Genomic DNA, 12,982 nt, shown 5'->3' with positions numbered 1-12,982 from the left:
CATTTATTGTCTGCAGTATATCTGGAACTTTTTCATTTGTTTGTAATTCAAACCAGTTGTCTCCTTTCCCAGTTTTCTTTGACAGTGCCTTTTGCAAACTGGATTTGGCAGGACTTTCACTTTGAATTGATGTATCTGCACCATTCACCAATTCAGGAGGAGTCAAATCTGCATGACTTTGATCCAACTCAATTCTCTCATCAGCTGCTTCTTCAGGAAACATAACTCGCTTCAACTGATCTTCCCACTCGTCTGCTTCTAGGAGAGTTCTCCTCTGACTTAACTTTCCTGCTTGATTTGCTGATGCTTGAGCATCTTCAGGAACCTCTATTTCATATCTTATAGGTGTACCTGTATCTTCCCCAGTATGCACTGTCTCTCTTTCTGTTTCCACAGTCTCTCTTCTTTCTTCTTGAGACTGCTCAATAGTTGTTGGTACTAAAAACTCATTTTCATCTTCCGGTGGATAGGGCACTTTCCTTGTGTGGATGGCATGAATCCAGTTTGGGATCCCAGCCCACTTCACAGCAGTCGTAGTCACAAGTACGACTTGATACGGACCCTTCCACCTAGCTTCCAGACAAGTTTTTTTCACGTGCTTCTTGACCACCACCCAGTCACCAGCCCGCAAACTGTGACACTGGTCTTGGGATAGTTGCACGCTTATTGCTTCCACCTAATGAGAAAGAGCAAACCACATCAGCTAGATTCTTGCAGTAATCCAGCACCATATCATCTGTTATATTCACAAGAGCATTTGCAGGAACAGATGGCAACCTTATTGCTCTACCCATGAGGATTTCATGGGGAGACAGTCCTGTCTTCCTATCAGGTGTGCTTCTCATGCTCATCAAAACTAAAGGCAACGCATTTGGCCATTTCAGATTCTCAGATGCACACATCTTTCCAAGTCGTGCTTTTAGTGTACCATTCATTTGCTCTATGAATCCAGATGTTTCAAGTTGATAGCTACAGTGCAACTTCTGCTCAATGTTTAAGGCAGAACATAGTAATTTTACCACTTTGATATTGAAGTGGTTTCCTCTATCTGATTCTGAAGAGGCGGGAAATCCAAACCTTGGTATCAATTCGCTAAACAAAAGCTTTTCTACTGTAAGACTATCATTTCTACATGCACGGTAAGCTTCAATCCAGTGACTAAGAATACAAACAATCACCAACATGTGTCTTAAACCACCACACAAGGCATCTGAATGAAATCCATTTGCATTCTGTCTAATGGCCCTCCTGCTCTTCCAATGTGACTCAAATTGACAACTGTTCTTTTCCCCACATTATTTTGTTGGCATATGACACATCGAGACAAATTGCTTCGAGTCATTGTATCTCTGCCAATATGTGCTTGGCCATGATAATGTCTTGTCATTTGCATCAGTAGACAGTTTGGCAAAACTACCTGTCTTTCAATAGAGACCCAAAGATCATCTGCATCTCTTTGAACACATTTTAATTTGATCCATTCTCTCATCCCTTCATCAGACTCATTTTCTTGGAGGCATTTAATTTCATCCCACGTATCAATTGTGGTTAACAAAAATTTGCATTTGTTTCATCATTTTCAAGTTTCAGACATTCTTCATTAATTGAAGTACAATTCAAGGCACAGAATCTAGTAACCTGATCTGCATAAGCATTTCCTTTTGGTACAAAATCATTTGATTTCTGATGTGCACAGCATTTGACCACAGCAATCTTCCCAGGTAATTGTAGGACTTGTAACAAATAATGAATTTTATCACCATTTCTAATTGGTGAACCAGAAAAGGTGATAAAAATCTATCTGTGACCACAACTGGCCAAAGTCTTGTACAATTCCAAAGCCATACTGGCTATCCGTAAAAATTGTAACTTTAATCTGTGCACTAATCCAACAGGCTCTTGTAAGGGCAACTAATTCAGCAATGTGTGCAAAAAATATTCTTTGAAGCCATGAAGATTCAAGTATACAAGAAGTTGTGCACACAGCATAGCCAACTTTCAATGTTCCCGCATTATCTCTTAAACCGGAACCATCAACAAAAATAATTTCATCATTCTCTTCTAGCGGGGTAACTTTAATATCGGGACTGGGTTTCGTACACAATTCAGTAACCTCCAGACAATCATGTTCAACTTCTTTCATATTCTCAATTTCAACATTGTCAATTGGGAGTAAGGCTGCTAGGTTAAGCACTGTACTTCTTTACAAGGTAACATTTGGAGAGCCCAATACTATCAGCTCATACTTAGTAGGCCTTGCATTTGTCAGATACTGGGTTTTAGTCTTGAAAAGAAGGACTTCACAGAGTGAGGGACCAAAACAGTTAAAGGATGTCCCATCACAATAGCTTCACATTGGGATAGTGACAAACCAACCGCTGCCACAGCTTGCAAACAGCCAGGTAACGCTGCTGCGACTGGATCCAAAGTAGCAGACAAATATGATACCGGTCAATTAACACCACCATGTACCTGTACAAGGACAGAAAGAGCACATAAATCTTTCTCATGACCAAACAATATAAATGGTTTTGTGTAGTCAGGCATTCCCAAAGCTGGTGGTCTGCACAAACTCTCTCTCAACTCGGTAAAAGTTCTCATGCAATCTTCATCAAAGGGCACTCGGTCTGTTATGTCCTTGTGTGTCAGTCTCCGTAATGGCTTTGAAGTAACGGAAAAATTGGGAATCCATTGGCGAATTAATTAGCTTAATTTAGGCCTTTTAAAAAATTCAGTAAAACATGCAGTGTACAATATTTCATAAAACTCAAACGATTTATTTTCTGAACATGTATTTACTATTTTTTTATTACTCTCATTAAAACATAAAATACATTTAATTAGTGATTTCTTTTCATTTGTTATATCTATGTCAATTATCGGTGTAGGCCTCATTTTCATTTCAGGCTTGCACTTTTAAAGTTTTTCTTTCAGTTAATCACTCAATTGTATTAGTAATTTTCACACTCTAACGCCATTCAGGCAGTCTCTGTGTGTGGGGAGCGGTGTGATGGCCAGTACTGGGCTTATGAGGCAGGACCTGGGGATACCATGTTCGAAGCTCTGCACAGTCAGGGTTAGTGGTGATGGCTCTTGTCAATGGAAGGGGCAGATCCCAGCTGCTCCATGGTGTCAAGATAAGTGCCAATGGTGTCCGTGCCACCAGTCTGCCTCCGGGTTAAACAACACAAATGAGAGGGGGGGCAGAATACCCAGAGACAACGGTCGCAGGTCAGCCCATAGGACGCCTGGCCAGCACAGCTACTCAGTGCAGGGGTTGTCTGACACTGGAGTCCTTGTTGCTCACCCCTCTAGACTCGAGGGAGCATAATCTCAGGCCCAGGCCAGCCGCAGACAGGTCTCTGGGGCCCAATAGAGAAGTGGGGCTCCCGATCCAAGGCAGCATCAGGCAGTTCAGGCCGTCATGTCCCGTTGCTGCCCTGGATAGCATCTGATGGCAGGCTGCCGGCAGGTAGCAGGGCCCGGGACAGCCCCCAAGATCAGGCTGTGCTCACAAGACGGTGGACCGATGGGGCACCGCCAGTATTAGAGCCTGTAATCACCTTTGGGGACACTTTTATACAGGCCCACAGTCTAACCACCTAACTCCAGGGGTGCTCAGAAGCTGCACTGGGATGAAATTCACGTTTCCAGATCCTGGTCATTAGAGCAGCGTTATAGAACCACGACGATCTAAAGCCAAGATGAAGCACTTCTCACTTTATTACCGTCCTCGCCATGGCCCTGTATTGTGTCATAACATTTTGGTTTAAAACGTTCAGCCATGCTACACAGCAGCTGTGCAATGCGGCAAACAACACTGACCAAGCCAATAGGCTGCATATTCAAGGACTATTGGTTTTGCCAATGCTAGTTTGATATGCCTTGGGTACAGTTGGGAATCTCTGCTTTGGGGAAGCATGGCTTCCAGTCCGCATGCAATTTTATAAGCAGCTTGGAAATAACTACCGACACCGGACTGTATCCCATGCCTTTACTGGGTCATTAATAGTTTTCAAATCTGCAATGGGGGATAGATAGCCTGCCAAAATTAGTGCTACTGCACTGAGTTCCACATGTTTTCCACAAATTCCAACTTATTTTCTTTGTATATCACCCCCTGCTGTCAGCAGAATTACTGCCCAGTCTGTTTTAAGTGAACATGGGACGTTAGCTCCAACTTTTTACCCTTTTAAAGATAGACTTGAAAAGCCCCAGTTATTGCCTTTTCAACAGTTTTAATGGGCATTTCAATAAGCTGCTTTGTAAAGTACATGATTACTGTGTCTAAAACCCTGGACAAATAATACAAACGTATGACTAGTCTAGTCCCCAACAAATTTCAGGAGTATTTATACGTTTTATTTACAAGTTTGAATGGATTCTAGTGTTGCTACAGTATTTTATTATAATCAGAAAGATTTGTGCACATTGAACGGTTTTAATTATTCACACATTTTTAGACATATAGGGCCTCATTTACAAGGCCCTGGCACAGGCTGCTCTGTCCTGCACCACTGGGAAAAGGCAGAAATGCGCAATATCTACAAGATATGCCGCATTTCTGTCCTTTCCCCCTGCGTTGGTGCACAAATTGCTGCCATGCGCCAATGCAGGCCCTCTTGCATCAAGGTGCAACTATGCCTGCGTTGTGGGGATGATAGTTTTTGTGCCAGAAGGGGCACTTTCCTGCACAAAACCAATCACAAGAGGTGTTTTCCTCTTTCTATGATCCTCAGGTGGCGCAGTATTCTCTTTGAGCCTTGTAAAAGAGGCCCATATTTTTTTAAGACCTCGCCCAAAAATTCAGTTTGCTTATCTTGGCCCCAGCGAGACGTCTGTTTTTAGCAGAGGACCAGTTTGCCTTGTGCTGAAGTGCTAAACAAGCTGTAATACCACTTTGAAACCTAATGCTAGAAAATTAGGCTGAAAAATCAGGCTGTGAGAAGGGAGCGTTTCAGAGAGGGTTCACAGTGAAAATGTTCACACCTACGGAAAGCTGAATTTACAGCCCCACTAGTATGGCCGGGTATTTTACACCTTCGCGAACAGACTTCTTGTGTATAAAGATATAATTATGACATTGTATGTTGTGCTCTTGGGAATGATGTGAGAGAGAAAAGCGACCACTAGATGGCAGTGTAATTTTGAAAGAGAAATAGTGTTTATACGATTCTACAAAAAATACACGGGTCCCTTCCTGTGTTTAGTGTAGGGGTCTCCAAACAGTAGCTCCTAAGCTACTAGAAGTAGCTTTCCTTTGTGCATTCGAATTTACTAAATGTGAAACATTTGTTTGACTGAATTAATATATGTATACCACAATTGAAAAGTGTGCAGCTGAGACAAAATGTGTTTGTTTTCACACTTTATAAGCTTGTTTGGAGTAAGAAGGTTGCATTTCCAAAAAATATATTTAAATCTGATATTTAAGTGATAAATCATGTGGCACTGGGGGAAGCATATTACTTATATTATAACCTTGGTGCACGGAGGAGCAGCTATGATTGCTATGTATTACACATACTAGTACCACATTGACAAACCTTTTTATTTTGAAAGCGTATATTTACCTGGCCGCAGGCCAAATAGTACAAACATCTCTTGTAAATAGTACAGCACCTCTGCTATTTACCCAGCGAACGGGAAAATAGTACATAATCTCTACTGTTTAGTCGGCTATAGACTAAATAGTAGAGATGATGTATAATTTTACCAGCAGCAGGATTAATTGGGTGAAGGAGGTCTTTATTTAGCCAGCTATAAAGTAACAAGCATTTGCAATGTAATGGGTCTCGCATTTACACGAGTTAAAGCTATTAGCGTTGTAAACTCCTAACAGGACTTTTCTTACCACATAAACTGAAAAGTAAAACAGTTTCACATAAGCGAGCCGATGGCCGCCTTGAGCGCAAAGCAAGCACACAAAAGAAAACAGAAGTTTGCTTGCAGTGAAATGTATAGGCAAAAGTGCAATTATCCATGTAAACGGCAAAAATGCACATATCCATGTAACAGGGTCGAATGTTATGCAAAGCGCTCCACTACTGCCCAGCGAGATTGTGCTGCCTACGAAACAAAAAGAAAAAATAGTGCAGAACCATACGGAAAACATGGAGCCTTGTTTGTTTTCAGTAGTTGGCCAGAGCGCTCGAGGCGGGCTAAACACCAGGAAAGGTATGACGTATGCATGCTTTTCACGAATTAAATCAAGCTAATTTTAAGAGGCAAGCCCACAAACCAACCAAACTGCTGGGCTTGACACAGGCATGGTTAAAAGCCCACAGAGAGATTACACCAGGGACAAAGTGCTTTGCATTCAAACCTAAAATGGGGCTCCAGGCAATGGTCGGGTGGTGGCCATCTTGTAATCGGGGATGCAATATGCGTGAAGCATTTGCAAGTGCATGTACAAATGTACAATAGTTTGTAAAAAGGTAAATGCATGAATTAAACAAATCAGCGTACAGATTAAAGAAACGTAAAATCAGTTTTGAATAGAAACATTTATGATATTTGAATATTTGAATAAGGCATGCAGAAATCAAACAGAAGCTTCAGAATATGACATACATGCCAATAAACCCAATTCAAGCAGGATACATCCAATATTTTAAGCCAAAAATGGCTTCATTTTGGTTGGCTCCGGCATGAAAGTACCCTGTTTCAATAGAATTCAATGGGAGAAATACATTTTCCTGATTATATTTTTTAAAATCTCTCACTATCCTCTTAAAAAATATTGGCATGTATGATATGGCACAGAGATATTTTGGGTTTCAGTCAGTTAATGAATATTTGGCTGACAGAAAAGAATTCTGAGTACTGTTTTAAAGCATGTTATATAAATGTCTTATTTACTCATGAGAATATATTGTTAGGTGGAGCGTAAGCATACAACCTCTTGTATACTTTTAAGTATGCTTTTTCTGTGAGCTTCCAGCTATTTCATTTGTTAGTTTCATTGTCATCTAAAACTCCTTGCCTCCTAGTGGTCAGTCATGCCTCTTTCTCCCGCCTTTTTCTGTGTGGGAGCAGGGACCAACTACTGTATAATTATGAGTTGGCCTGTTTATCTGGTCTGTAGGGGACTTTTTTACTTTGTTTTCTGCTCCTGTCCAGAGAAACATCCCTTTTCATTTGCAGAGCATTTTTCCTCAGAGGTCAGCTGTAAACAAGGCTATAAATCAGGCTATGTTGCTCACATTTGGCCTTTGTGGGCTCTCTGCACCCTCCCTTCCTTGGCTTGGATTTTCTTTACCAAGTGTGCCTTCCTGTGTGCTGAGAGCAAAGGTGGAGAATGTAATTTCTTATAGCCTAGGAACCCAGCTCTACCAGGGCTTCATAAACCTTAGAGACACTGCCTTCTTCTGCTCCATATTGGGATCCCACTCGTAGCTCCATCAGCGCACCTCAGTTCACCCATTCCAAGCCCTCAGCCGTTCCAGTGCCAAGAACCCAATACCAGGAACCCCACACTCACTGTCTGCCAAAGCACCTTAGTTCTTGCAGTCAGTATACTTTGCTGCTCCAGTACTGGGACCTCGGGCACGGCTCCATAAGTGCACATCAGTTCACACACTCCAAGCCCTCAGCAATGCCAGTGCCAGGAACTCCACACATGCTGTCTGCCAGAGCACCTCAGTTCTTAGAGTCAGATACTCTGCTGCTCAAGTACTAGGACCTCAGGCACAGCTCCATCAGTGCACCTCAGTTCTACCCTGGTGAGGTCACTTCCTTTTCTATACTGGGACCCAGCTCACATACAGTTCCATTACAACAGCTCAATTAAAATATTCAGTCCCACTGCCAAGATAATACTGGAACCAAAAGAGCAAAACACAGCTCAGCTAATACACCTCAAGATTAACATCCAACACCACTGTTGATGGGAACCACCACAGCTCCTCCAGAATCCATCACTTCTAACATTCAGTGCACATTTCTTCTCAATACTAAGGCTCACACATACACCCTTCAGGACTCCTTACTTCTATGGTTCACAGGCAATGCCACTCCCATACTGGGCCCCATTCGCAGCTTTATGAGGATAGCTCCAGGCTAACACTGGGCAACACTGGCACACCAATACTAGGTTCCACACATAGCTCCATTAACATACCTCACTTCTGACCTTGTGTGCCTGTTACTATTCTAGTAGTGCAGCCCGTATACAACTCTGTTAGTGCACCTCAACACAAACTTGCAGTGCCCCATTATTCCAATAGCAGGAATTACACAGCACTCCGTTTCTCATTCCTCACCTGCTGCCTTTCTGTTACTCCACCACTGGTCCAGGACACAGCTCTGTCTATATCCCCAATCCTGATCTGAAGTGCCCCCATATTGCTGTATTGGGGTTCACATACAGCTCTGCTAATGCACCCCCTGCTGTTCTGCAGTGCCCCCTGCTTTCTCACACTCTGACTTCTATTCAATGATGTGGGGGAGCCAATTAAATCTATTCTTAGCTGCTATCTTTACTTGGGAGGGTCTGTTTCACCTATCTCACTCCGTTTATTACTTTACTCTGTTTAATCTCAATGTTTTCTTTCTCCCCCTTTTCTCTTTTCAGCTCTTAAATTCCACATTTTAACAGTTTCACTCTTTCTTTCAACTGTTTATTTCTACTTCACTCCCTTTTTTTATTTCCCTCTTCCTCTTGCTACCTCCTCTTTCAAACTCGCAAAAACGTGGTTATTTCTTTACTTGTTTCATTCCTCTCTTTTTTCTTCATCGGCGTTAATTCTTTCACTATTTATTTTTCTTCCTTTCATTCTTTATTTGTCTTTTTTATTGGCTCTTTCCTTTGACTCAGTATGTGTCCTTTCACTTTTTATTCGATCTTCCTTCCTTTCTCTGGTGTTTTCCTTATCTTTATCTATTTACTATAAATCCCTCTTTTTCTCCATCTGTACATGGGAGTCACAAGTTATTTGTCGGAACCCGAAGTGTCAAAGTGGTTTTCCCATTCTGTGCTGGTGGGAAATGTGTCTGGTTCTTTCGTTGCTTGTTTCTTTCACCATCTCTCTTTTTTTTCTGTTTCTTTTCACATTTCCTTCATTATTTTTCCTCTTTATCTTTAATTCACTTGCTTCCTTCCCTTTTTCCTTTTGTCTCACACGTGGTTTCTATTTCTTCTCTTAGTTGCGTTTTCATTTTCTAGTTCTTTCTTTCCCTTCTTTCTTGAATTTGTTCGCGATCCCTTCTCTTTCTTCCTTTTGTCTGTTGTATTCCTTTCACTCCTCTTGTTCTAACCCATCAGCTTTCTCTCCTGCTATTTATCAATGTAGCAACAGGTGCAGTGACACCAGGGCCCAGAGACCTATGGACCTCACTCAGCTTTAATTACTGCTGTATTTTCCTACCGAAATTGCAGTCAACCATTTTCCTTTCTTACTCAAGGGCCCATGACAACGTTACTATGCCACTTGTCCTATCCATCTTTACTCCCGACTCCTTCTTTCGTTTCACCCTCCAATACGTCCAAAATTATATTTTTGTTATGGTGTTTTGAGCAATACACTTTAATGTCACAAGATTATTACCAATAAAGGTTTATATGACATATTGTATACATTTTAAGACAGAGGAAGAAGGTAAATGGAAGTGCTTTACTTAAATGCTGGGCCCCTAGAATTATATGACAGGAAAATACAAAATTATGAGATAGGGTTGACCCATTTATGTGGTAAGGAAAGTCCAGTTATTAATTTACAATGCCAAGAGTTCTATCTCAAGAAAATGCAAGACCAATGCATTGCAAATGCTTGTTTTTGTAATGTTCCTGATGCTCCTCTTTTGATGTTTTTTTGGTTTCTTATGTAAGTCCTTGTGCTAGTTTTATGCTTTTGTTTAAGCAGGATTGTGCTTTCTTAGTATTTCAAATCTAGCACCGCAGCAACGGTCAATAGGAGCAGCAAACAGTTTGTGTCTGGGCCACAGATAGAGGTACACATACAGTAGGTAATTGGTGTTTGGGGGCAAAGAGCTTTGGGGCACTAGAAGGAGGTAACTTGAGTAAGACACTGTAATGAGACAAGTAAGTAATGCACCTGGGTAATTCACAGGAGTTCACTCTGCTGCCTGTGACTAAAGAACACTTTTATACCCATCAGAGTAGGGTTAAAGCATTGATGCTTTTTGTCCCATGTCATGAGTAGCCCCTTCAGCCACACTGACATTTTAGTCACCACCACAATGCATCTTGGGAATGGTAGTTTTCATTTTTAACATGTAAAGCAGTGTTTTAGTTGGGCAAGGTCCTGTATCTACTGCTCAATTGGGCCCTTATATCTGTACTTGACAGTGCTGTTGCAGCAAAAGAACTCTGGAAGCTGAAAAAATATATATGTGCACGACAAGCTTGGAAACTTTGCCTGTCTAAAACCACTGTGGAGGGGGCACTGAGGAAGGAAGTATCAAAAGGAGGAGGATGAAAAGTAGGAAAATCAGGGCCAAGAAATAGAACACTAGTAGGGCTAGGATGACCAGAGCTGCGAGAACCAGGACATGAAGACCCAGGATCAGGGGAGACACAATCTATGAGGAACAGGGTAACCAGTGCCAGAGGGAAACAGGAACAATAGACAATGAGGGACAGGAAAATGAAAAGCAGCACTAGGGGTACAGGGACCAGGATGAGAAGGAACAGGAGAATGTGGAACAGGGGGATCTGGACCTAGTGGACGAGGGCCCGAAGGAACAGAAGGCCCGAGGTAGGAGGAACAGCTGGCCCTGGACCATAACACACGAGGACAGCTATGAGGGTCTATATGCACCGGCCAGGACCAGAGGGATGAGGACAATGAGAGCCAGGAGTGGCAGGCCCAATTAGATAGACCAAAGTGGACCAGTACCTGGAGACCAATGGAATGAAGGATCAGAAAAGGCCAAGACCACAGACATTAGATATGGGAGGACTAAGCAGCCAGAAGCAAAATAACTAGGACTGGGAAACCACAACCAGAAAAGACTAGGGCTAGAAAGACCTGGTAATCCTAGATTAGAATTACCAGGGGGTTCAAAAGGATGAGGAAGTCTAGGTCTAGTGGGATCAGGATAAGAAGGCCCAGGAGTGTCAGACCCAGGGGATCCTAAACCAGGGGACAAGATCTAAATGATCCAGGGTGACCCACAACATGGAAACTAGGAGGACCAGTGCCAGAGGGATGATGAAGACCAGGCCTAATAGGACCATTACTAGGAGGGCCATGCTAGATGGACCCATGGTCAGATGGATAAGAACAAGATAGAAAAGGCAAAAAGGATATTAGGAGGACTAGAATGAGTAGGATGGGGCAGAGGACCAGGGACTAGGAGGTCTAGGGAAACTAAGACCAGTGGAACTAGCACCAGAAACCTGATACATAAGGGCCAGACCCACCATAGTCACTAGGATCAGAAGAATAAAGAACAGGCAAACAAGAGGACAAGATAAACCAAGGGAGCAGGACCAAGCGGAATGGTGCATGAAAATTTGAGTGAGGAGTTTGAAAAGGGCCAGGAGCAATACCTGTGAAACAGGAGATCTAGGATTCAAATGATTAAGGGCAGGAGTATATGGGAATGATGACCAGTCAGACCAGAACCAAGAAATATGGGGACAAGAAATCTTAGATTAGTATGAATCAGTGGTCACAGAACATCTCCGAATGTATTGCAGAGTCATGAGGGCAAGGAACAGGAGGATGAGGGCTAGGAAGATCTGGCCCAGATTGAAGAGGATTAGGACGATCAGGACCTGAAGGGCGATGGCCAGGATGTTCAGGATACTAAGATGAGATAAGCAGAAATGGATTAGAAAGCCTGAGGGGGCAGTACCCAGGGCACCCAGAACACCAGAGCAAGAGGAGTAAGTAAACATAAAGAATCTTGACCAGGAGGACTGGAAAAATGAAGATGAGGACCTACAGGACAAGGGCTCAGATGACCAAGTGGGGCCAAGAGGATAAGGACCTGATCCAGGAAGACAAGATCCAGGCCAATAGCACAGGGGGCTAGAATAAGCAAGAAAGATGAAGGAGTCAGTATCAAGAATACCAGGAGGACCAGATCAAGGAGGGCCAGGACCAGAGCAAGGAGGATTAGAAGGATAAGCACCAATAGGACAGGAACAGGCCTAGGACTGTCACAGGGACCTTGACCATAGGACCAGAGTCCAGAGTACCAAGTGGAGCAGAATCACCAGGACCCGGGGTAGCCGACCAGAACAGTCAAGATGACTAAGGGGACTGGAAATGGATGTCTACCAGGACCAAAATGGCAAGGCTCAGAAAGACCCAAAAAAAAAGGACCAGAACCAAGAAGGCCCAGACTATTGGGTGCAGTGCCAGAAGAACCATGAGGATACGACAGAGGGCCAGGAGGACAAGGATGATCCCAAGCAGGGCGACAAGAGCAAAGATGGCAAGGCTTAAGAGGGACAGGACTCAAGTGGCCAGGTAGACACTGGGGATCAATAGGACCAGGAACCGATATACTAGGAATCCGATGAGCAGGGTGAGAAGGATTAGAGGGACCAAGTTAAATGGACGAAGGTCAAGAGGATCAGAAAAAAAGAAAGAGCTAGGAGAAAGGAGCCTGAAAGAACCAGGATGGCCAGAAGGACCAGACCCAAGAGGATTAGGCATACAAAGACCCAAACAAGGAGGACCAGAAACAAAAGAATCAAGTCTAGTGGGCACAAAACCAGAAAGAGAGTGAGAAAGACTAGGAAAATAGGACCTGAAGAATAAAAAGGAGATGGCCAGGCAACCAAAGCCAACAGGACATGAGCTAAGAGGACCAGGGTAACGAGGACCAGTGGGACCAGAACCAAGGAGGAAAAGAAGCACAATTCATAAAGGCCCAGATTATGACAATACCAAGACAAGCAGGGCCAGTATGAGAAGAAAAAGGAAGACCAGGACAAGGATCCATGGTGATCTAGCTGGGTTGCTTAGAACAGAATGACCTGAACCAGGAGGATCATGACAAAGTG

The sequence above is a fragment of the Pleurodeles waltl genome, chromosome 12, assembly GCF_031143425.1.
Source record: "Pleurodeles waltl isolate 20211129_DDA chromosome 12, aPleWal1.hap1.20221129, whole genome shotgun sequence".
NCBI lineage: Eukaryota > Metazoa > Chordata > Amphibia > Caudata > Salamandridae > Pleurodeles > Pleurodeles waltl.
This window is presented reverse-complemented; position numbering follows the sequence as displayed.